This window comes from Mustelus asterias, chromosome 9, assembly GCF_964213995.1.
Source record: "Mustelus asterias chromosome 9, sMusAst1.hap1.1, whole genome shotgun sequence".
Lineage (NCBI taxonomy): Eukaryota > Metazoa > Chordata > Chondrichthyes > Carcharhiniformes > Triakidae > Mustelus > Mustelus asterias.
In genome coordinates, this window is record NC_135809.1 from 1,840,858 (window position 1) to 1,866,209 (window position 25,352).

Genomic DNA, 25,352 nt, shown 5'->3' on the forward strand with positions numbered 1-25,352 from the left:
GTGTCCCAAGATGTGTGAATTAGGGGGATTAGCAGGGTAAATATGTGAGGTTAGGGAATGGGGTGGGGTGGGCCTGTGTGAGATGCTCTGTCGAAGAGTAGGTGCACACTTGATGGGCTGAATGGCCTCCTCCTCAGCTGTAGGAATTCTATGAAATGTTTGGTGTTTTTAGCCCACTTTGTGCATTGCTTCCTCCTGTAAAATAGCAGTTTCCTATCTTAGGAATCAGTTATTTTTTTAATACAGGCAGCAAGCCCGTTGTCATGTTTCCTATTCTCGTGCTGTTGGTATTGAGGCAGTTGGCCTGTTTCACTCACCATGTTGGTCTGATGTTTTCTCTGAATTATCTTTCACATTTAAGAACTTTATTGTTTGTTTTGTGGAGAAATGATGAGATTCCGACTTGATGTTAACCAGTAGCTATCAGGTAAAACAAGATATCAACAAAACAGATTGATTTTTTAAAAATTGGGGAAAAAAAGAACTTGCATTTATATAGCACCTTTCACAACCTTAGCACATCCCAAAGAGCTTTACCAGAACCAGCAGTCATAGCCTAAGGATACGGCGTAAAACTTTTATGACAGAGGTGAGGAGAAATGTCTTCACCCAGAGGGTGATAAATGTGTGGATTTCACTCCCACAGAATGTAGCTGAGTCCAAAACACAACTGTAGAAATCTCGCTGCCGTTCACACCAGCAGGATCTTATGGACCTCTCGAAAGTGCGCCCGGTGGCAAGGGCTGCGTTCAGGGGGAAACCCCATTGTCAACAGCAGGGCCATAAGATCCTGTACAAGTGAGTGGCACACCGTCTCCCATCACCACTAAACAAACCACAGAGAGGGAGAAGAATCCCATGCTTTGTGTCTCCCAGAAGCAGTTAGATATAGCTGCTGGGATGAAGGGGATCAACGGAATCGGGGGGAGGAAGGCAGTATCAGGCTATTGAGTTGGATGATCAGCCATGATAATGAATGGTGGAGCAGGCTCGAAGGGCCGAATGGCCTCCTCCTGCTTCTAGTTTCTATGTTTACAGCTAATCAAATGCTTGATTAAGTTGTCAAATGTAGTCATTGGTGCAATGTAGGGTAACAAGTATTCATAAACAGCAATGTGATTTTTCACAAGTACTTTTCCAATAAGGGGTGGAGTTTCTGCTGATTCCTGCGCTGTAGGTTTGACACACTCATAAGAACATAAGAACATAAGAAATAGGAGCAGGAGTAGGCCATCTAGCCCCTCGAGCCTGCCCCGCCATTCAATAAGATCATGGCTGATCTGACGTGGATCAGTACCACTTACCCGCCTGATCCCCATAACCCTTAATTCCCTTACCGATCAGGAATCCATCCATCCGCGCTTTAAACATATTCAGCGAGGTAGCCTCCACCACCTCAGTGGGCAGAGAATTCCAGAGATTCACCACCCTCTGGGAGAAGAAGTTCCTCCTCAACTCTGTCTTAAACCGACCCCCCTTTATTTTGAGGCTGTGTCCTCTCGTTTTAACTTCCTTACTCGGTGTATTTGGGCAGAATTTTCCAGCCCCTCCCCCCATGGCAAAGGCAGCTCGCTATTGGCCAGTGGTGGAATCTTCTGGTTGATGGCGATTTGCATTCCTCACAAATGCTGCCATCAGGAAATTTGCGGCAGAGGTCAACTTCGGCGGGACTGGAAAATCCCACAGGTGGAAAGGGCTGGAAAATTCTGCCCGTTGATTGAGAATCACCCTTTCACAATCAGATAATAATGTTTTGATTGGTTTGAGGGAAGGGGATTGGCTGACATCAGTCTGGAATGTTCTCTACCTTCCCTCTTGAGGTGGGGAAGTGGTTCTCATCCACAGAATAAGTCAGGTGATCTTGGGTCGAAATCTTTTCCAGACTTCTTGTGTCCGGTTTGAAAAGATGAGATGAGGTTGATGTTTGGAATCTGATCTGCTGACACTCAACATGACATTAGAAAGTGTCTCTTTCAGAGCTGAGGTTAGGTCACTGACCTGCAATGTTTCTCTCTCCACAGATGCTGCCAGACCTGCTGAGTATTTCCAGCACTTTCTGTTGTTAGTTTGACTCGGCCTATCTGAGTCTAGTTGCCACAGTTGGGGAGGTCAGTCAGAAGCTGATAGCTGTTGGCAAAAGGAAGTTTATGTCCAGATTGAGCTGTGAATTCCTGACTTAAACCAAAAGAGAAAACGCTGGAAAATCTCAGCAGGTCTGGCAGCATCTGTAAGGAGAGAAAAGAGCTGACGTTTCGAGTCCAGATGACCCTTTGTCAAAGCTAAAAAGCACAGAAAGTGGGAGATATTTATACTGCAGGGGGGAGGGAATGAAAGATGAGTCATAGCCACAGAAACCAGGGAAGGCTGCTAATGGCAGCCCATAGAGAGAATAAAGGGCGCGAATGGCCAAACAGCAGAGAAGCTGTAAACTGTGACAGATGAAGATGTTGGGGGAGGGGGGAATGGGACAGAGATAGAATGTAGAAAAGGGGAAGTGGAGGGGGGGAGAGAAAAGGTAAGAGAAGGGGGATGAAGTAGGGGGAAAGAGTGGGGGGGAGGAAGAAAAATGAAAAAATACAATAAGTATAAGGTAGAGAACAGTAAAAAATTAAATAAAAAGAATGAAAATTCCTGGCTTGTTGTGTGATGGTGGTGATGGTGGTGGTGAGGGGGGGCGGGGGGGGGGGGGGGGGGGGGTGCGGGAGTGGGGTGGTGGCGGGCTGCAGGAGAGAGTGGGGGGGAGGGTGGTCGTCAAGACCTAGAAAACAAACAGCTGGAAACGGCTAGCTTTCTTTTCCAAGTCACCTCTGGCTTGTCAGGTATTTTTTTAGCTGCTAAGAATTGGATCGGTTGGAGCGAATCAGGAAGCTGTGAGCGGGATTGCATGAGCCTCCTGTCCTGCGAGGTATGACAGTGCTGTCAAAGTCACCAGCAATTTAAATAGCCCGCCATGTTCACTGGGGGAGAGAGGGGTATATACATGCCGTGGTGGGGCTGTAAGACCCTCACCTAGATATATAGCTTGACTGTTCCTTTGTTACACTCATTGCTGGAGGAGGATTTGTAACGTAACCATAAGTAATGCAACTGTGATGAAACGTAACAGTCAGAATTCTCCAATGTCGCACGCCCCACCGGTGCTGACAGCGAGAATGGAGGATTTGGTCCTCAACCAAGAGACCATTCATTGCAGCGGGACTGGAGAATCCCAGCCATGAGCGAGGTTGGAGAATCCCAGCCGTGGGTGAGATTGGAGAATCCCAGCCATGGGCGAGGTTGGAGAACCCCAGCCAGCGTAACTGTGGTGTAGTGTCAGGACATGGACTACAAGAGAGAAAACAAATGGTGGGTTGTTTGTTGAGGCCACAGTCCAGATAAGGACACTGAAATCATCAACAGGAGCCAAGATGATGCCAAGGATAGGAAACAATAGTTAGAAGGAGGATGACTTGTGAAATCAGGGCTGTTTTGACTGAAACAAAGAAAACAATGAGAAGATTTAACCTGGGTTTTAATAGTGTAAATAAGGAAAGCCTCACAATGGGGAGTGGGTGTGTGATGATACTGTGCTGTTTTGATATATTTTATGTTTAAGACGGGGCTGCTTTAAGAGGCAGTGTTTTGTTACAGGAGTTGATTTGTCTGGGAAACAGGCAGCTCAAATGCTGAGAATGCAGGATAATAACTAATTTTAGCTCGGAGTGTGTTACTTTGTGGAGTGAATGGACCTTTTTGTTGATTTAAATTCTCCAGGGATTTTTAGATGAGATATGCAGAGTCAATTAGAGTTTTAATTAGGTTGATTGGCAGGGACAGAGTCATGTGGTTAATGGGAGGAGCTAAGCTTGCAGAAAAGACCAGTTTCATTTTCATTTTAAAATACAAGCAGTTGCTGGACTGCCAGAGGAAACTCTCTGTCTCTCTCTCTTTCTCCAGAGGTTTTCCTGAAAGTTCTAGGACTATTAACACAAGTCACAAGCAAGTATGCCTGTGTTGTGCTAACTAATTATTAAGAGGGGTTTAAGTCTATAAGAGGAATATTGCTTGATTGGAACTCATAGTGATAGGTTAGCAATTAAGAATTGCATCTTGCCATGTTTAAGTACTGTTCAATTATTAAAAGTTAGGTTAAAATAGTTAAACTGTTTTAAAATAAAGTTTGTTCTCATAAAAGTTCCCAGTGTGTCAGGAGAATTGCGCCTGGATTGAAACATCTTATCCTCACATTGATGTCAAAAGAGAAAATTGTTGGGGCCTCATCTGGCTTCACAATATACCCAGGGTTTCTGATTTGATACCCAAACAGGTGACAAAGGGATAATCAATTCTGACTTGTCCCAAAGAGAGTGATTGGAGAAATCTCTTTATGTTGAGATTTATTGAGCTACGGAGCACTTTGCAACAATGACTGAAACCCTGACCACTGCATCTTCTGGGGGAATATTGCATCAGTACTTGAAGGAAATGATAATGCCGGACTCTGCAGAGAATGAGGCAGTGACAATCATTCAGGAGCAATGGCTTCTTTCCGTGCTTTGACTTGATTTATTATTGTCACATGTATTACCATACAGTGAAAGTATTGTTTCTTGCGCGCTATACAGGCAAAGCATACTGTTCATAGAGAAGGAAAGGAGAGAGTGCAGAATGTAGTGTTACAGTCATAGCTAGAGTGTAGAGAAAGATCAACTTAATGCGAGGTAGGTCCATTCAAAAGCAGCAGGGAAGAAGCTGTTCTTGAGTCGGTTGGTACGTGACCTCAGACTTTTGTATCTTTTTCCCAATGGAAGAAGGTGGAAGAGAGAATGTCCAGGGTGCGTGGGGTCCTTAATTCTGCTGGCTGCTTTGCTGAGGCAGCGGGAAATGTAGACAGAGTCAATGGATGGGAGGCTGGTTTGCGTGATGGATTGGGCTACATTCACGACCTTTTGTAGTTCCTTGCGGTCTTGGGCAGAGCAAGAGCCATACCAAGCTGTGACACAACCAGAAAGAATGCTTTCTGTGGTGCATCTGTAAAAGTTGGTGAGAGTCTCTGCAGTTCTGCAGCTCAATCTGATAAATAACCTTTCTCAAATGTAGAATGTTGAGAATTGTCAGTGGCGTCAGCAGGATTTCTGTGAAATGTGTCAGTGAGGTTTCTGTGAAGGGTTTAAAATTCTCCCTGTGAGAAGCCCGGCTTAATGTGAAAATAGCTTCTTTCACTGCTCTCCTGTCAGGGGCAGGAGGTGAACGCAGTGAATGTGTCAGGAAGGTTTATTGAGAAGATCTCACACACCCACAGCAGATGTCAGCATGGAATGAGCTCAGGAGAAGATTTCCTCATGTGTTACATTACTTTTTCATCAACACCACTTGACCTGAGGAAATGCCACAGAAAAGCAAATGGCTTCCCAGGACAAGGGGCGGGATTTGCATCTTTCCGGATTAAAACAGGGCACCAGAAACCTGTCAGTTATTGGTGAGGGGGCCCTGCCAAACTCAATACCCCAGATTCACATAGGCCCACCAAAAGAGGGCTTTGTAACACTCTTGGAACAGAAGGAGGCCACTCAGCCCCTTGAGCCTGTTCCATCAATAAATCAAACAGTTGTACCCAACAAAAATTTATCAACCTTAGCTTTTGGAATTTACAGTTGACCCTTGCCTCAGCATCAGAAACTGTCTGGAGGGGAGAGAGTTCAGGAATCCCACTCCCCTTTCTGTGTGAGGAACTTCTTCACTTCCACTGAAGGATTGGAGTCTAATTTTATGTTATGTGGCTTTGTTTTTGACCCAGCCCTTCTGCCCACCATTGACTTTCTCTTGATTAATCACATCAACTTCTTTAACCATTTTAACACCTCAATTCAATCACCCCATAATCTTCGACACTCAAGGTAAAACCAGCTAAGACTGTCCTCGTTATTTAACCATTTTATCAAATGTACCCCTGAGGGAAAACTATCATGCAATGTCAATCGACATAACGAAGCAAATTAGTGATACTTCCAGCATTTTAATTTCACAGGGTTGCTTGGGGAGGTGCCCCTGTGTCATGTAACAATGGACAACCTTCCTTGCAAGCTAAACACTTCCACACTGCCCACTGTGTGGCAGCCCTCAGCTGTAACCCTGTTCATCTTTCCTTCCCCATGTTCTATATCCCCAGCATCCACATGCTGTCACTCTGAGCTTGCTCTGGTTGTCACTCTGAGCTTGCTCTCGGTGCCACTCCAAGCTTGCTCTCGGTGCCACTCCGAGCTTGCTCTGGGTGCCACGCCGAGCTTGCTCTGGGTGCCACTCCGAGCTTGCTCTGGGTGCCACTCCGAGCTTGCTCTGGGTGCCACGCTGAGCTTGCTCTGGGTGCCACTCCGAGCTTGCTCTGGGTGCCACTCCGAGCTTGCTCTGGGTGCCACTCCGAGCTTGCTCTGGGTGCCACTCCGAGCTTGCTCTGGGTGCCACTCCGAGCTTGCTCTGGGTGCCACGCTGAGCTTGCTCTGGGTGCCACTCCGAGCTTGCTCTGGGTGCCACTCCGAGCTTGCTCTGGGTGCCACTCCGAGCTTGCTCTGGGTGCCACGCCGAGCTTGCTCTGGGTGCCACGCCGAGCTTGCTCTGGGTGCCACTCCGAGCTTGCTCTGGGTGCCACTCCGAGCTTGCTCTGGGTGCCACTCCGAGCTTGCTCTGGGTGCCACTCCGAGCTTGCTCTGGGTGCCACTCCGAGCTTGCTCTAGGTGTCAGCCACAGGGAAAGAAGGTAAACCTCCTGCTTTCTTAACCCACATCGTCATTGCTCCACTTAAAGCTAACAAGAGATTAAAGTGCTTAAATAGCATAGACCGTGCACTGTCCCTTAACAGAAGCAATGTGCACCAAGACCCTGCCTCAATGCAAACAGCCGGATTGACAGAATCCTGCAGTAAGGATGTGCATCCTGCTCCTTCCTGCTGCTGCTCCCACACAGCTCTCACCAGCACATTTGTCTTAGTTTCGGAAAACATGGAGTCGCACACAGGTCAGGGAGTTACACTGAAGGTGGATGAAGATTCTATTCAGATTAAACTCACCACCAGGAGTGTTGAGAATGGAAAGATGTTGTGTATCCTCTCAGCCTTGTGATCGTCAAGGGGAACACTGTGTCAGAAAGCAAAGATTGAAAGGGTTTCTGGGAATCAGACCGCACTCCGGATTAGGAGGACAGAACCTGAGCTTCTTGAGTTGAGCTAATGTGTCAAGTACGATGGTAGCTCAGTGATGCAGCAGTCACAGAATCATACAGTGTAGAAAAGGCCCTTCAGCCCATCGAGTCTGCACTGACACGTGAGAAACACCTAACCCACCTAATCCCATTTACCAGCACTTGGCCCATAGCCCTGAATGTTATGAATTGCCAAGTGCTCATCCAGGTACTTTTTAAAGGATGTGAGGCAACTATCCTCTACCACTCTCCCAGGCAGCACATTCCAGACCATCACCACCCTCTGAGTAAAAAGACTTTTCCTCACATCCCTCCTAAACCTCCTACTCCTCACCTTGAACCTATGTCCCCTCCTGACTGACCCTTCAACAAAGAGGATTAACTACTCCCTATCCACTCTATCCACGCCTCTCATAATCTCATCCCTCGATCAGGTCGCCCCTCAGTCTTCTCTGCTCCAACGAAAACAACTCAAGCCTATCCAATCTCTCTTCATAACTTAAATGTTCCATCCCAGGCAGCATCCTGGTGAATCTCCTCTGCACCCCCTCCAGTGCAATCACATCCTTCCTATAATGTGACGACCAGAACTGCACACAGTGCTCCAGCTGTGGCCTCACCAAAGCTCTAGTGTCCTGCCATTCATAGAATACTTCCTTGTCAAATTACTCCTTCCAAAGTGCACCACCTCACACTTTCCCGGGTTAAATTCCATCTGCCACTTATCCACCCATTTGACCATCTGGTCTATATTTTCTTGTAACCCAAGACACTCAGCCTCACTGTTAACCACCCGACTAATCTTTGTGTCATCCGCAAACTTACCAATCCTACCCCCCCACATAGTCATCAATGTCATTTATATAAATGACAAATAATAGGGGGCCCAACACAGATCCCTGTGGTACGCCACTGGATCCTGGCTTCCAGTCACTAAATCAGCCGCCTGTCACCACCCTCTGTCTCCTACAACTGAGACAATTTTGAATCCATTTTATTAAATTACCCTGTATCCCGTGTGAATTTACCCTCTTTACAAATCTCCATGTGGGACCTTGTCAAAGGCTTTGCTGAAATCCAGATAAACTACATCAACTGCACTACCCTCATCCACACACCTGGTCACCTCCTCAAAAAATTCAATCAAATTTGTGAGGCATGACCTCCCTCTGACGAAGCCATGCTGACTATCCCTGATCAAGCTTTGTCTCTCCAAGTGGAGATAGATTCTCTCCTTCAGAAGTTTCTCCAATAGTTTCCCTACCACTGACATGAGACTCACTGGTCTGTAGTTCCCTGGTTTATCTCGACAACCCTTCTTCAATAGCGGACCCACATTAGCTGTCCTCCAGTCGTCTGGCACCTCCCCCATGGCCAGAGAAAAATTAAAAATTTGGGTCAGAGCCCCTGCAATCTCCGCCCTTGCCTCCCACTACTGCTCTTCTGTAGATTTTCCCGTTCGTAGCTGTTCCCAGTCTACCTTGGTCAGATCCTGCATTATTTGACTAAACTTCCCTCTCCCCCAATCCAAAACTTATTTTCAACCTGTCTATTTCTTTGTCCATAACCAGCTTAAATTGTACCGTGTTGTGATCGCTATCACTAAAATGCTCCCCCATCACCACCTCAATCACCTGTCCGGCTTCATTCCCCAGAATCAGGTCCAGCGCAGCTCCCTCCCTTGTTGGACCCTCCACATATTGATTTAAGAAGTTCTCCTGTGCACATTTCAAAAAATCTATTCCATCCACGCCATTAACACTGTGAATATCCCAGTTAATGTTGGGAAAGTTGAAATCACCGAATATAATAACCCTATTGTTATTGTTTTTACACATCTTGGAATTGTGCACATATTTGCTCCTGAATATCCCTCTGACTGTCTGGGGGTCTATAATAAACACCTAACAATGTGGCTGCCCCTTTTTTATTCCTAAGCTCTAACCACAAAACTTCCTTTGAAGTCCCCTCTAAGATATCACTTTTAACATTGAAGAAAAACGTGGACAGATACATGGATGAGAGGGGTGTGGAGGGATATGGTCCAGGTGCAGGTCAGTGGGACGAGGCAGAAAAATGGTTCGGCACAGACAAGAAGGGCCAAAAGGCCTGTTTCTGTGCTGTAGTGTTCTATGGTTCTATATCATCTCTCCTCACTGCAGTAACTGACTCCTTAACTAATAATGCAACGCCTCCTCCTCTTTTACCCCCTCCCCTGTCTCGCCTGAAGATTCCATATCCCGGAATGTTGAGTTGGCAATCGTGTCCTTCCTTTAACCATGTCTCTGTGATGGCTGCTATATCACACTGCCACGTGTCAATCATTGCCCTCATCTCATCCTTTTTACTTACAATATTCCTGGTGTTAAAGTAGAGGCCATCCAGCCTGGCCTTACTCCCTTGAAATGTAATACAGCTGCACTCCCTCTGACTGGTTTGTTTTGCTGTATGATTCCATGTCCCATTTCGGCTAACGAACAGTTTGTGTGCCCTCCTCTGCCGAATTAGTTTAAATTCCTCCCAACAGCACTGGCAAAACGTCCCGCAAGGATGATACTCCCGTTTTGGTTCTGAGGAAGGAAAATCATTTTGAGCTTCTGTGAAAGAGGTTGGTCATGGCAGTGATGACTCTTATGATGCAATAGCCCCTGCTCACTCACTTCATCGACTGGAAGGCTGCTGCACCTGTGAGCATGGGTCACTGGTTTTAAAACTTACAGGACTGAGGGAGTGTAGCACTGTCAGAGGGTCAGTACTGACGGAGTGCCGCACTGTCAGAGGGTCAGTACTGAGGGAGTGCCGCACTGTCAGAGGGTCAGTACTGACGGAGTGCCGCACTGTCAGAGGGTCAGTGCTGAGGGAGTGCCGTACTGTCAGAGGGTCAGAGGGTCAGTACTGACGGAGTGCCGCACTGTCAGAGGGTCAGTACTGAGGGAGTGCCACACTGTCAGAGGGTCAGTACTGAGGGAGTGCCGCACTGTCAGAGGGTCAGTGCTGAGGGAATGCCGCACTGTCAGAGGGTCAGTGTTGAGGGAGTGCCGCACTGTCAGAGGGTCAGTACTGAGGGAGTGCCGCACTGTCAGAGGGTCAGTACTGAGGGAGTGCCGCACTGTCAGAGGGTCAGTACTGAGGGAGTGCCGCACTGTCAGAGGGTCAGTGCTGAGGGAGTGCCGCACTGTCAGAGGGTCAGAGGGTCAATACTGAGGGAGTGCTGCACTGTCAGCGGGTCAGTACTGAGGGAGTGCCACACTGTCAGAGGGTCAGTACTGAGGGAGTGCTGCACTGTCAGAGGGTCAGTGCTGAGGGAGTGCCGCACTGTCAGAGGGTCAGAGGGTCAGTACTGAGGGAGTGCTGCACTGTCAGCGGGTCAGTACTGAGGGAGTGCCACACTGTCAGAGGGTCAGTATTTATAAGATATAAGAAGGACAAGACCCCAGCTTCAAAAATTTGTGAATGATGGACTGTGTTACCCCAGCCTTCTGGCACAGCTGACGGCACTTTGTTTGGGGTGGGTGAGTGGGGGAGGGATGAGGGAGGCTGCATTATTTGTAGCCCTCTCGGCTGAGGCCCCTCCCTTTACCAAAGCTTCACTTTACTGAAGGATATTGCATTTGCTGACTCACGGTTGGGGAAATTGCACAGGGAAAGGAATATATATATATATATAATATAAAATATATAATATGCTTGTAGAACAAGCCATTACCTGTTTGTTCTAATTCATCACTGAGTCTGCAGCTGAACTGGCAGAGCTGCTGCGGTGGGGTTTAACTTGTCAATTCTGATTTGGATCTCTGCAGACTTGCGCCTGCTTTCTGAAGCCTGTCCAACAGTGATGACAGGATTGCTATGCTTCACAGATGATTACCTTGAAGAATACACTCTCAGCATTGGCGAGTGGCTTGAGACTTCAGTGCACCGAAATAATTCATGTCCTTTCTATTTTAATTCTGACGATAAAATTTCATCTGCACCACCCAGGCAGTCGTCTGCTTCCTTCTTTCTTTCAATCTATCCATCGGTCCATCCATTTCTATCCCTCTATTTCTATCTATCTCTCCATTGTTCCACTGTAACCTGTCACAGCTTGTTAACGATACAAAATTTTCAAATAGAAAGAGAGAGAGAGAGATGGAGCAGGAGAGCAGGGAGGTTTCGGGAGGAGAGCACAACCCCTTCCGGCTGCCTTCAGCACCTTCCAGGCAGCACCCGATCCAAACTCGGTAAGAAGATGAGTGTTGGTGCAGCACACTGTGAGGTGAGTCCCAAACCAAGAGTAAATTAACAGCCACAGAGTGTGGCTAACATATGCACTTGATGTTGGGATGCGTCACATAATGTTTCTGAGCATTCCTTTCTTCACTGTAGACTTTAACAGATGTAATTCCCAATTTTGGAGTTTGTGTGTTACTGCATGCATCCTTCTAAATGTCAGGTCAAGAGAAGGCAAGACTTCTGACACACTGGGAACAGCTGGATTATAGAGTACAATTTACATGTACTGTGTACAGTTCTGGTCACCCTATTATAGAAAGGATATTATTAAACTACAAAGAGTGCAGAAAAGATTTACTAGGATGCTACCAGGACTTGATGGTTTGAGTTATAAGGAGAGGCTGGATAGACTGGGACTTTTTTCTCTGGAGTGTAGAAGGCTGAGGGGTGATCTTATAGAGGTCTATAAAATAATGAGGGGCACAGATCAGCTAGATAGTCAATATCTTTTCCCAAAGGTAGGGGAGTCTAAAACTAGAGGGCATAGGTTTAAGGTGAGAGGGGAGAGATAAAAAAGTGTTCAGAGGGGCAATTGTTTTCACACAGAAGGTGGTGAGTGTCTGGAACAATCTGCCGGAGGTAGTAGTAGAGGCGGGTACAATTTTGTCTTTTAAAAAGCGTTCAGACAGTTACATGGGTAAGTTGGGTACGGGCCAAGCGCGGGCAATTGGGATTAGCTTAGTCGTTAAAAAAAAGGGCGGCATGGACAAGTTGGGCCGAAGGGCCTGTTTCCATGCTGTAAACCTCTGTGACTCTATAACTCTATGACGTCTTCCAGAAAATTCCTTTCTATTTCACCAACTACTCTGTGTTTCCTGGCCAGTTTTTATACTAAGTATGTGTTTCATGATCAATAAAACATTTCTCTTTAATGGTGTCATGAAGTTCAGATCTTTGGAATAAATAAATATTTTGATTTGATTTATTATTGTCACATGTATTAACATACAGTGAAAAGTATTGTTTCTTGCGCGCTATACAGACAAAGCATACCGTTCATAGAGAAGGAAAGGAGAGAGTGCAGAATGTAGTGTTACAATCATAGCTAGGGTGTAGAGAAAGATCAGCTTAATGCGAGGTAAGTCCATTCAAAGGTCTGACAGCAGCAGGGAAGAAGCTGTTCTTGAGTCGGTTGGTACGTGACCTCAGACTTTTGTATCTTTTTCCCGACGGAAGGAGGTGGAAGAGAGAATGTCCGGGGTGCGTGGGGTCCTTAATTCTGCTGGCTGCTTTGCCGAGGCAGCTGGAAGTGTAGACAGAGCCAATGGATGGTAGGCTGGTTTGCGTGACGGATTGGGCTACATTCACGACCTTTTGTAGTTCCTTACGGTCTTGGGCAGAGCAGGAGCCGTACCAAGCTGTGATACAACCAGAAAGAATGCTTTCTATGGTGCATCTGTAATAGTTGGTGAGAGTCGTAGCTGACATGCCAAATTTCCTTCGTCTTCTGAGAAAGTAGAGGTGTTGGTGGGCTTTTGAAATTATAGTGTTGGCATGGGGGAACCAGGACAGGTTGTTGGTGATCTGTTCACCTAAGAACTTGAAGCTCTCGACCGTTTCTATTTCGTCCCCCATTTCTATGAATTTGGAAGTCCTCACCCATGTTGTTGCCGGCTTGTTATCTTGACTGGGAAGACATACAGCTGGTTATCTGTTGTGCTCTTCACTGTACCTCGGCCGTACTGAGCAGTCTATGGCTGGAATTCTCTGGCCGTTTGTGCCCCGCCGCTGCCAGCAAGGACAGAGAATGTGACGCACAGTCAAAACTCCATTCACTGCAGCGGGACTGGAGAATCTGAACAGCTGGAAAATTCCAGCCCATCGTATGTCTTAACACCATTTTCATTGCATTCCTTTCAAAAACAGAGTTGTGTTTTTGTTTTGGGAGAAAAAAACCCAAATTAAATCTGGTAATTGGAGAATGCGTAAATACATAAGAAACATTCAGATGAGCACTTGAAACGCTGTAGCATACACGGATACAGAGCAAGTGCTGGAAAATGGGATTAGAATAGACAGGTGCTTGGTGGCTAGCACAGACTCGATGGGCCAAAGGGCCTCTTTTTGTGCTGTAAAGCTCTCAACGTTATGACTCATCCTCAATTTCCCAAATGTTCCTGCCCAATGCTGCAGCTTTAACGGCACTGGGCTGGGCCAGCGACTAATCATATCCACAATGTCAAGGGAGATCCGCAATTTCTAATAGTTTTAACACCGGATCTCTTGCCTCTGTCCTTACCCGCGATCTTCACACTGTCGATTTTTAAAATAAGTCATATACTGAGGAAATAGTCTGATTGGAAGAGGAGAGAATGTTCTCTTGCCATCCCCAAATGTTATTGGAGGGTCTTGAAAGGAATCCACATTCAGCTCACTGCAGCTGGCCACACATCCACTCCGGAGATAGTTTCCTCCCCGAAAGGCTGTAAATAAACTGTTACATGCAGAGTGGTTCCAACAAACTGAATCAATGATTCCTGCTTCACTTCCTGTGATTGAACCATCTGCTTCTTTGAAACATTCCAAATGACAAGAACCTTTAATAACAGCAATGGTTGAGGGACTGGAACACAACACACTCCAGTGCAGCGCTGAGGGAGTGCTTCACTGTCACAGGTGCTGTCTTTTGAATGTGAAGTTAAGTTGAGACCCGGTCTCCCTCTCCGACTAAGTACAAGTTCCTGTCACCTGTGTTTTGGAAATGAGCAGAGGTTTTCCCCCTGATGTCCCGACCAGAATTTATCTCTACACCAATTGCGCTGATCTGGTCATTATTGCATTGCCATTTGTGGGATCTTGCTGTGCATACATTGACTGCCGTGATTCCTACATTACAACAGTGACTACAATTCAAAAATACATCATCAGCTACAAAGCATTTTGGGACCTTTTCAGCCTGTGTTAATGGTTATATATAAATGCTGGTCTGTTTTTGATGTTAATAGTTAAATTATTTAAAGATTGAGAGGAAACAGGCGGCAAATTTCTTCAACTCAGATTCTAGTCCCTTAGCCGCTTATAGGAAAATCGCAAAAGTAATATCAACAAAGAATGTTATTCGAGGAGAATGAATGTGAATGGATTAGCAGATAGAAACAGACAGAACAACATGGAACGAACACACTGCCATTGTGTTTGCGTCACAGAGTCTTACCACAGCTTATTCCGTTTTGTTGATGATTTGAACACGGGAGAATTCCTGAGCAAATTATTTCTCCACAGCAACTGCTCCATTGCAATAAAATGCTGAGATTGTGGTTTGACTGATCCCAGATTCCTGTAGCTTCACTCATGGCAATATAAGAGTAGATCAGAAGATAATTAAGATAATTAAGGACCAGAAAGGCCTCTCCATCCATCCATCCAACAAGGAAGACTCGAGACTTAAACAGAAAATGCTGGAAAATCTTGGCGGATCTGACAGCATCTGTGGAGAGAGAATAGAGCCAACGTTTCGAGTCTGGATGGCCCTTTGTCAGAGCAAAGAGAGTCAGCAGAGCTTTATACTGTGAGGGGAGAGAGAGGTGGTGGAATTGGACAAAGGGACATCTACCACCCACCCTACACTCATAGTATAACGCTCATTTGACTCTCGTTCCTTTCAGCTCTGACTGGAAACGTTGGCTCTACTCTCTCTGCACAGATGCTGTCAGAACTGCTGAGATTTTCCAGCATTTTTCTGTTTTTGTTTCAGATTCCAGCATCTGCAGTATTTTGTGCATATTTAAGGCTCGCGACTTGTCTCATTGCAGCATCTAAGCATTGTTAAAATGGTTGGAGGGTTTTTATCTGCAATGCCTCTTGCGGTTTGTATCCATGTGGTCATCGCTCTTCATGTGTAGAGAAACTTCCTGTTGTCAGTTTTGAATTTGCCGAGTTTGGATCTGTGATCCCCCTTGTCCTGATCAGTTTAAAGTAAGCTTACTTCTCCTTGTGCTCAGTGAGTCTCTGTACTGTTGTAAAATTGTGTCTCAGATACCTCCTCTCCACTCAAATTTTCTCTCACCAGCAGGTTAAACTCATGCTCTTTCTCTGGTGGCCCCCAACCCTTTAATGTATCCTGTGTGTGTTGGGAAGTGGATGCCGCTATTTAGCTAGAGTGTGACCAGAGCCTGTACACTCTGATCATGATCAGCGCTCTCAGCTGACGCTGAGTGCTTCAAGAGTGACATAATTGCAGCACTTTCCAACATTACAAACAGCAGGAACACGCATTTATATAAGAACAACTCACTGCAGATGCTGGAAATCTGAAATAAAACAGAAAACGCCGGGAAAACTCAGCAGGTCTGGCAGCGTCTATGGAGAGAGACAGTCGTGTTAATGTTTTGAGTCCATATAACTCTTCTTCAGAATATATATTTACATAGTGCCTTTCATTTAATACAATGACCCAAGGCACTTCATGGATGTATTACAAAACATGATGGAGATTTTTGATTATCTGACCAAAGCTTGGTCAAGCAGTGGGTGTGAGGAGTGTCTGAAAGGAGGAAAGTGAGATGGAGACTTTTAGGGAAAGAATTCCAGCGTTTGAGGCTGAAGCAGCTGAAGGTGCAGCCACCAATTCGGGATAGTCCAGAGGTCAAAATTAGGTGATATCTCAAAAGCTGTGTGGGGCTGGAGGAGATGACAGGGGTGAGGCCCTGGAGGGATTTGAAAATAAGGACTGAAATTTTAAAGTCAAAATTCTCCTTGACCGGAGACAATGTAGATCAACAAGCATGGAGGCAACAGGTAAACATGAGATGTTGTGTGGAGATGGTCATTGCCTGGCACTTGTGTGGCACAAATGTTACTTGCCACTTGTCGGCCCAAGCCTGGATCAGTGTTGCTTTGCACTCGAGCAGTTGGAGAGACATCATCCTGAGTGAGACACAGCCAGAGTGAGTGTGCATACCGGGAATTCGGAGCACAGTGGGAATTGGATGCATGGAGAGTTTCTATAGATATGTGAAGAGAAAGAGGTTGGTGAAGACAAATGTAGGTCCTGTACAGACAGAAACAGGGGAATGTGTAATAGGGGACAAAGAAATGGCCGAACAACTGAATACATACTTTGGTTCTGTCTTTTCAAAAGAGGACACAAATCAAATGCCAGCAATGTTGGAGAATGCAAGTTTTAGTGAGAGGGAAGAACTGAGGGAGATCAATATTAGTAGAGAAATGGTGCTGGGAAAATTGATGGGACTGAAGGCGGATAAGTCCCCAAAGCCTGATAATCTACATCCCAGAGTACTTAAGGAAGTGGCGCTAGAAATAGTGGATGCATTGGTGGTCATCTTCCAGGATTCTATAGACTCTGGAACAGTCCCTGCAGATTGGAGGGTAGCGAATGTCACTCCAATATTCAAAAAGGGAGGTAGGGAGAAAACAGGGAATTATAAACCAGTAAGCTTAACATCGGTAGTGGGGAAGATTCTCAAATCCAATATCCATTTATAGCAGAGCAGTTAGAAAGCAGTGGTAGGATCAGACAGAGTCAGCGTGGATTTATGAAGGCGAAATCATGCTTGACAAATCTGTTCGAATTCTTTGAAGATGTAACTAGTGGAGTTGACAAGGGGAACCAGTAGATGTGGTATATTTGGACTTTCAGAAAGCGATTGGCAAAGTCCCGCACAAGAGATTATCGTACAAGAATAAAGCGCATGTGATTGGAGGAAGTGTATTGAGATGGATAGAAAACTGGTTGGCAGAGAGGAAACAAAGAGTAGGAATTAATGGATGCTTTTCAAATTGGCAGGCAGTAACTAGTGGGCTGCCACAGGGATCGGTGCTGGGACCCCATCTACTCACAATATATATTAATGATTTGGATGAGGGAACAAAATGTAACATTTCAAAGTTTGCAGATGATACCAAGTTGGGTGGGAGGGTGAACTGTGACGAGGATGCAGAGATCCTTCAGCATGATCTGGACAGGTTGGGTGAGTTGGGTGAGTGGGCTAACCAATGGCAGATGCAGTATAATGTGAGGTTAAATGTGATGGTTATTCACTTTGAAAGCAAAACAATGTGGAATTCATTCCCACAGGAAGTAGTTGATGCCAAAACATTGAATTTATTCAAGAGGCAACTGGATATAGCACTTGGGGCGAATGGGATCAAAGGTTATGGGGAGAAAGCAGGATTAGGCTATTGAGTTGGACGATCAGCCATGATTGTGATGAATGGCAGAGCAGGCTTGAAGGGCCGAATGGCCTCCTCCTGCTCCTATCCTCTGTGTTTCTATGGGGGAAAGAGGTTTCTTTGAATTTTTTTCTTTTATTTCTAACTCCTTAATTGTTCGGAGTGGGGTCTTCCTCTGCTGCTGCTGCAGTACCGAGGCTGCAAGGACAACATGGTGCATAGTGAGTAAGATAAGGGAAGTATTCACTACTTTATTACTGCTAGTTTCTGTGGTTTTTTGTGCTTTACAGTTTGCAGGGGTTATATTCTGTAGTAACAAGGACCAGGGAAGAAGGGCCCTAGAGTAATATTATCTGATATTAAGCATCTTCCAAACGTTTAAGTTGAAGGGATAAGTCGTGGCAGGAGAGCTCAAAGCCATGGTGTGCTCCTCATGTTCCACGTGGGAAGCCAGGAACATTTTCAGTGCCCTGGACCAGTATGTGTGCAGGAAGTATCTCTAGCTGGAGCAGCTGGGGACACTGGAGCATCCATGAGCCTGAAAACATTGTGGATAACACGTTTAGAGAAGTAGTCACACCACAGGCTAAGACTGCCCAGGCAGGAAGGGAATGGATGATCAACTGACAGAGCAAGAGAGGTAGACAGGCAGTGCAGGAATCTCCTGTAGCCATTCCCCTGTGAAACAGATATACCGCTTTGGATACTGTTGAGGGGAATGACCTCTCCAGGGGAAACAGCAGCAGCCAAATCCATTGCACCATAGTTGGCTTTGCTGCAGAGGGGGGGGGTATAAAGTGTGCCAGTGCAGTAGTTACAGGGGATTGAATTGTAAGGGGGATAGACAGGCATTTCTGTGGCTGCAAACGAGACTCCGGGATTGTCTGTTGCCTCCCTGGTGCTCGGGTCAAGGATGTCTCGGAGCGGCTGCAGGATATTCTGAAGGGGGAGGGCGAAATGCCAGTGGTCGTGGTACACATCAGTACCAATGATATAAGTATAAGATGCAGTATATAGGGAGCTAGGAAGTAAGCTGGAAAGTAAGACCTCAAAGATAGTGATCTCAGGATTGCTCCCTGTGCCACGTGCCAGTCAGAGTAGAAACAGCAGGATACAGAGGGTGAATATGTGGGTGAAGAGATGGAGTGAGGGGAGGGTTTCAGATCCCTGGGATATTGGGACCGGTTCTGGGGGAGGTGGGACCTGTACACACTGGACAGGTTGCGCCTGAGCAGGACTGGGACTGATGTTCTCGGGGGAATGTTGGCTGGAGTGGTTGGGGAGGGTTTAAACTAATATGGCAGGTGGGTGGGAACCTTTGCAAAGATTCAGAGGAGGGGGAGATTCAAACAGGGTCTCAGTGAAAAATAGTGGGAACCGGACCAGTAATGCTAAAAAGACAAGCCTTAAGGCTTTGTGCCTAAATGTGTGGAGCATTTGCAATAAAATGGATGAATTAACAGCGCAAATAGATGTAAATGGCTATCATGTAGTTGGGATTATGGAGACATGGCTGCAGGGTGACCAAGGGTGGGAACTGAAATCCGGGGATATTCAGTGTTTCGGAAGGACAGACAGAAAGGAAAAGGTGGTGGAATTGCATTGCTGGTTAAGGAGGAAATTAATGCAATAGTGAGGAAGGATAATGGAGATGATTCGCCCAGCCCAGTGAGCCGCTCGAGCAGCGCAACCGGCCAAGAGACATCAACGGAGGATGTGTAGCGGGTTCCCCGCTCGGCGCCATGGCTTCCGCGCGCCTCCGCCTCTAGGTTTTTTGGAGTCATCAGTTCCGTACCGAAAATTGGCGCAAAGCTGATTTAAATATTGAAATTTCAATTTGAATCCATTAGCGGGCCCGGGACTGAGGTCTCCGGCCCTGCTAGCCTCTCCCCCCCCACCCCGTCCCAGGAGTGATTCATTCCAGCGGGGTTTACAACTGCTCCCCACTAACGGGGGGCTGGCGGCACGACCCCACTGGAGTGAAGGGAGGCCATGGAGGCCCCCCTAGGAGGCCAGGGGTAAGGGGGGTACCCCTGGGCAGTGCCAACCTTGTCCTCTGCCAAGGGGTCGGGGCCTATGGGGCCCTATTTGGGGGGGGGCCTATGGGGGCCAATTGATGGGGGTGGGGGTCCCGCTGCCACTCTGCATAGAGGGAGGGAAGGAGGTAGGGAAGGAGGTAGGGAAGGAGGTAGAGGCGGCTGAGGGACTTCACTGGTGCATTCTGAGAGAAGTCGGACCAGCAACATTTACCAAAAAGTGGGAAGCAGAAGATCTGGTGTCAAGGAGCGGGAAGCCCAAAATACGACATCAGTGTTTCCCGCCCTCCCTCCTCCTCTAACCAAAAAAAAAAGGCCACTGTGAGAAGGTAAAAGTGAAGATAAGAGTTTTATAATTTTTTTCAAATAATTTCATTGGTGCTGGAAATGTGGGTCAGTGGGGTTAAGTGTTGCACTTGTGAGATGTGGGAGATCCGTGACGCTTCCAGCGTCTCGGCCAACTATGTCTGCAGGAAGTGCACCCAATTGCAGCTCCTTACAGACCGCATGGATAGGTTGGAGCAGCAGCTGGATGCCCTTAGGAGCCTGAAGGAGGCGGAAAGTGTCACAGATAGGAGCTTTAGAGACGTCGTCACACCGAAGGTGCAGGCTGATAGATGGGTGACTGCTAGAAGGGGCAGGCAGTCAGAGCAGGAATCCCCTGTAGTCATCTCCCTCTCTAACAAGTAGACCATTTTGGATACTGTTGGGGGAGATGGCCTACCAGGGGATACCAGCAGCAGCAGCCAAAGCAGTGGTACCACGGCTGGCTCTGTTGTTAAGCAGGGAGGGACAAAGAGGACTAGAGCAATAGGTATAGGGGACTGTATAGTTAGGGGTGTAGATAGGCGTTTCTGTGGATGTGAAAGAGACTCCAGGATGGGATGTTGCCTCCCTGGTGCCAGGGTCCAGGATATCTCTGAACGGACAGAAAGCATTCTGAAGGGAGAGGGTGAACAGCCAGAGGTCGTGGTACATATTGGTACTAACGACATAGGCAGGAAGAGTGATGAGGTCCTGTAGCAGCAGTTTAGGGAGTTAGGTAGAAAATTAAAAAGCAGGACCTCTAGGGTTGTAATCTCAGGATTACTCCCTGTGCCACATGCCAGTGAGGCTAGGAATAGGCAGATAGTGCAGCTCAACACGTGGCTAAACAGCTGGTGTAGGAGGGAGGGTTTCAGATATCTGGACCATTGGGGTCTCTTCCGGGGCAGATGGGACCTGTACAAGAAGGACGGGTTGCATCTAAACTGGAAGGGCACAAATATTCTGGCCAGGAGGTTTGCTAGTGTCACACGAGAGGATTCAAACTAGTTTGTCAGGGGGGTGGAAACCAAAGCAAAGGTGAATTAGCTGAAGGGGAACCAGAGAGTCGGGCCAGTAAGACTCAGAGAAACAGCAGGCAGGGTGGGATTGCGAATCAGAGAGGGTCTGGTGGACTGAAGTGCATTTGTTTCAATGCGAGAAGTGTGACAGGTAAGGCAGATGAACTTAGAGCTTGGATTAGTACTGGGAACTATAATGTTGTTGCCATTACAGAGACTTGGTTAAGGGAAGGACAGGATTGGCAGCTTAACATTTTCATAAATGACCTGGATGAGGAAGTGGAGGGATGGGTTGGTAAGTTTGCCGACGACACGAAGGTTGGTGGGGTTGTGGATAGTCTGGAGGGATGTCAGAAGTTACAGAGGGACATAGATAGGATGCAAGACTGGGTGGAGAAGTGGCAGATGGACTTCAACCCTGATAAATGCGTCGTGGTCCATTTTGGCAGGTCCAATGGGATGAAGGAGTACAATATAAAGGGAAAGACTCTTAGTACGGTAGAGGATCGGAAGGACCTTGGGGTCCGGTCCATAGGACTCTAAAATCGGCCCCGCAGGTGGAGGAGGTGGTTAAGAAGGCGTATGGTGTGCTGGCCTTTATCAATCGGGGGATTGAGTTTAGGAGTCCGGGGATAATGATGCAGCTATATAAGACCCTCGTCAGACCCCACTTGGAGTACTGTGCTCAGTTCTGGTCGCCTCACTATAGGAAGGATGTGGAAAAGATTGAAGGGGTGCAGAGGAGATTTACAAGGATGTTGCCTGGATTGAGTGGCATGCCTTATGAGGATAGGCTGAGGGAGTTAGGTCTTTTCTCCTTGGAGAGACGAAGGATGAGAGGTGACCTAATAGAGGTATATAAGATGTTGAGAGGCATAGATCGGGTGGACTCTCAGAGGCTTTTTCCCAGGGTGGAAATGTCTGCTACGAGAGGACACAGGTTTAAGGTGCTGGGGGGTAGGTACAGGGGAAATGTTAGGGGGAAGTTTTTCACACAGAGGGTGGTGGGCGAGTGGAATCGGCTGCCGTCAGTGGTGGTGGAGGCGAACTCAATAGGGTCTGTTAAGAGTCTCCTGGATGAGTACATGGAACTTAATAGGATGGAGGGTGATAGGTAGGTCTAGAAGGTAGGGATGTGTTCGGCACAACTTGTGGGCCGAAGGGCCTGTTTGTGCTGTAGTTCTTCTATGTTTCTATGTTAACAGTCCAGGATATAGGTGTTTCAGCCGGGATAGAGGGAGATGTAAAAGGGGTGGGGGAGTTGCACTGCTGGTTAAGGAAAATATCACAGCTGTACTCTGGGAGGACACCTCGGAGGGCTCATACAGCGAGGCAATATGGGTAGAGCTCAGGAATAGGAAAGGTGTAGTCACAATGTTGGGGGTTTACTATAGGCCACCCAACTGCCAGCGGGAGATTGAGGAACAGATATGTAGGCAGATTTTGGCAAGGTGTAAAAGTAACAGAGTTGTTGTGATGGGAGATTTTAATTTCCCCTATATTGACTGGGACTCATTTAGTGCTCGGGGCGTGGATGGGGCAGAGTTTGTAAGGAGCATCCAGGAGGGCTTCCTGAAACAGTATGTAGATAGTCCAACTAGGAAAGGGGCCATACTGGACCTGGTATTGGGGAATGAGCCCGGCCAGGTGGTCGATGTTTCAGTAGGGGAGCAGTTTGGGAACAGTGACCACAATTCAGTAAGCTTTAAGGTACTGATGGATAAAGATAAGTGTCGTCCTCAAGTTAAGGTGCTAAATTGGGGGAAGGCTAATTACAACAATATTAGGCAGGAACTGAAGAATGTAGATTGGGGGCACATGTTTGAGGGAAAATCAACATCTGGCATGTGGGAGGCTTTCAAGTGTAAGTTGATAGGGATTCAGGACCGGCACATTCCTGTAAGGATGAAGGAAAAGTATGGCAACTTTTGGGAACCTTGGATAACGAGAGATATTGTGAGCCAAGTCAAAGAGAAAAAGGAAGCATTTGTCAAAGCGAGGAGGCTGGGAACACATGAAGCAAGTGTGGAATACAAGGAAAGTAGAAAGAAACTTAAACACGGAGTAAGAAGAGCTCAAAGGGGTCACGAAAAAGCATTGGCCAGCAGGATTAAAGAAAATCCCAAGGCTTTTTATACATATATAAAGAGCAAGAGGGTAGCCAGGGAGAGGGTTGGCCCACTCAAGGACAAGGGAGGGAATCTATGCGTGGAGCCAGAGGAAATGGGCGAGGTATTAAATGAGTACTTTGCGTCAGTATTCACCAAAGAGAAGGACTTGGTGGATAACGAGTTTGGGAAAGGATGTGTAGATAGTTTGAGTCATGTTGAGATCAAAAAGGAGGAGGTATTGGGGTTCTTGAGAAACATCAAGGTAGACAAGTCTCCAGGGCCTGATGGGATATACCCCAGAATACTGAGAGAGGCAAGGGAGGAAATTGCTGGGGCCTTGAGAGAAATCTTTGTATCCTGACTGGCTACAGGGGAGGCCCCAGAGCATTGGAGAATAGCCAATGTTGTTCCTTTGTTTAAGAAGGGTAGCAAGAATAATCCAGGTAATTACAGGCCGGTGAGCCTTACATCAGTGGTAGGGAAATTATTGGAGAGGATTCTTCGAGACAGGATTTATTCCCACTTGGAAATAAGTGGACGTATTAGTGAGAGGCAACATGGTTTTGTGAAGGGGAGGTCATGTCTCACGAGCTTGATCGAGTTTTTCGAGGAAGTGAAGAAGATGATTGATGAGGGTAGGGTAGTGGATGTTGTCTACATGGGCTTCAGTAAGGCCTTTGACAAGGTCCCTTATGGCAGACTGGTGCAGAAGGTGAAGTCGCATGGGATCAGAGGTGAGCTGGCGAGGTGGATACAAAACTGGCTCGGTCAAAGAAGACAGAGGGTAGCAGTGGGAGGGTGTGTTTCTGAATGGAGGGCTGTGACAAGTGGCGTTCCTCAGGGATCAGTGTTGGGACCTTTGCTGTTTGTAATATATATAAATGATTTGGAGGAAAATGTAACTGGATTGATTAGTAAGTTTGCGGACGGCACAAAGGATTTGCGGATAGCGATGAGGACCATCAGAGGATACAGCAGGATATAAATCAGTTGGAGACTTGGGCGGAGAGATGGCAGATGGCGTTTAATCCGGACAAATGTGAGGTAATGCATTTTGGAAGGTCTAATACAAATTGGAAATATGCAGTGAATGGCAGAACCCTTAGGAGTATTGATAGGCAGAGGGATCTGGGTGTACAGGTACACAGGTCACTGAAAGTGGCAATGCAGATGGAGAGGGTAGTCAAGAAGGCATACGGCATGCTTGTCTTCATCGGCCAGGGTATTGAGTTTAAAAATTGGCAAGTCATGTTGATGCTTTATAGAACCTTAGGGCGCACTTGGAATATAGTCGCCACACTACCAGAAGGATGTGGAGGCTTTGGAGAGGGTACAGAAAAGATTTACCAGGATGTTGCCTGGTATGGAGGGCATTAGCTATGTGGAGAGGTTGGAGAAACTTGGTTTGTTCTCACTGGAACGATGGAGGTTGAGGGGAGACCTGATAGAAGTCTACAAGATTATGAGAGGCATGGACAGAGTGGATAGTCAGAATCTTTTTCCCAGGGTGGAAGTGTCAATTACTAGGGGGTTTAAGGTGCGAGGGGCAAGTTTTAAAAGAGATGTACGAGGCAGATTTTTTACACAATAGAGTGGTGGGTGCCTGGAACGCGTTGCCGGGGGAGGTAGTGGAAGCGGATGCAGTAGTGACTTTTAAGGGGTGTCTTGACAAGTAAATGAATGAGATGGGAATAGAGGGATATGGTCCTCAGAAGCATAGGGGGTTTTGGTTAAGTCAGGCAGCATGGTTGATGAAGGAAGTGCCGTGGATGTCGTCTATATGGATTTCAGTAAGGCATTTGACAAAGTCTCACATGGCAGGTTGGTTAAGAAGGTTAAGGCTCATGGGATACAAGGAGAAGTGGCTAGATGGGTGGAGAACTGGCTTGGCCATAGGAGACAGAGGGTAGTGGTCGAAGGGTCTTTTTCCGGCTGGAGGTCTGTGACCAGTGGTGTTCCGCAGGGCTCTGTACTGGGACCTCTGCTATTTGTGATATATATAAATGATTTGGAAGAAGGTGTAACTGGTGTAATCAGCATGTTTGCGGATGACACGAAGATGGCTGGACTTGTGGATAGCGAAGAGCATTGTCGGGCAATACAGCAGGATATAGATAGGCTGGAAAATTGGGCGGAGAGGTGGCAGATGGAGTTTAATCCGGATAAATGCGAAGTGATGCATTTTGGAAGAAATAATGTAGGGAGGAGTTATACAATAAATGGCAGAGTCATCAGGAGTATAGAAACACAGAGGGACCTAGGTGTGCAAGTCCACAAATCCTTGAAGGTGGCAACACAGG

The 25,352-nt window shown here is 46.9% G+C and overlaps 1 protein-coding gene and 1 pseudogene across 1 annotated transcript in view; both read left to right on the plus strand.

Annotated features, from left to right (window-relative positions):
* The window catches only part of nav3 (neuron navigator 3), a 396,979-nt gene that overhangs the window by 267,587 nt on the left and 104,040 nt on the right, over positions 1 to 25,352 (plus strand). The gene's annotated exons all lie outside the window — the stretch shown is intronic.
* LOC144498419 (ORM1-like protein 1 pseudogene) lies at positions 11,405 to 12,305 on the plus strand (annotated as a pseudogene).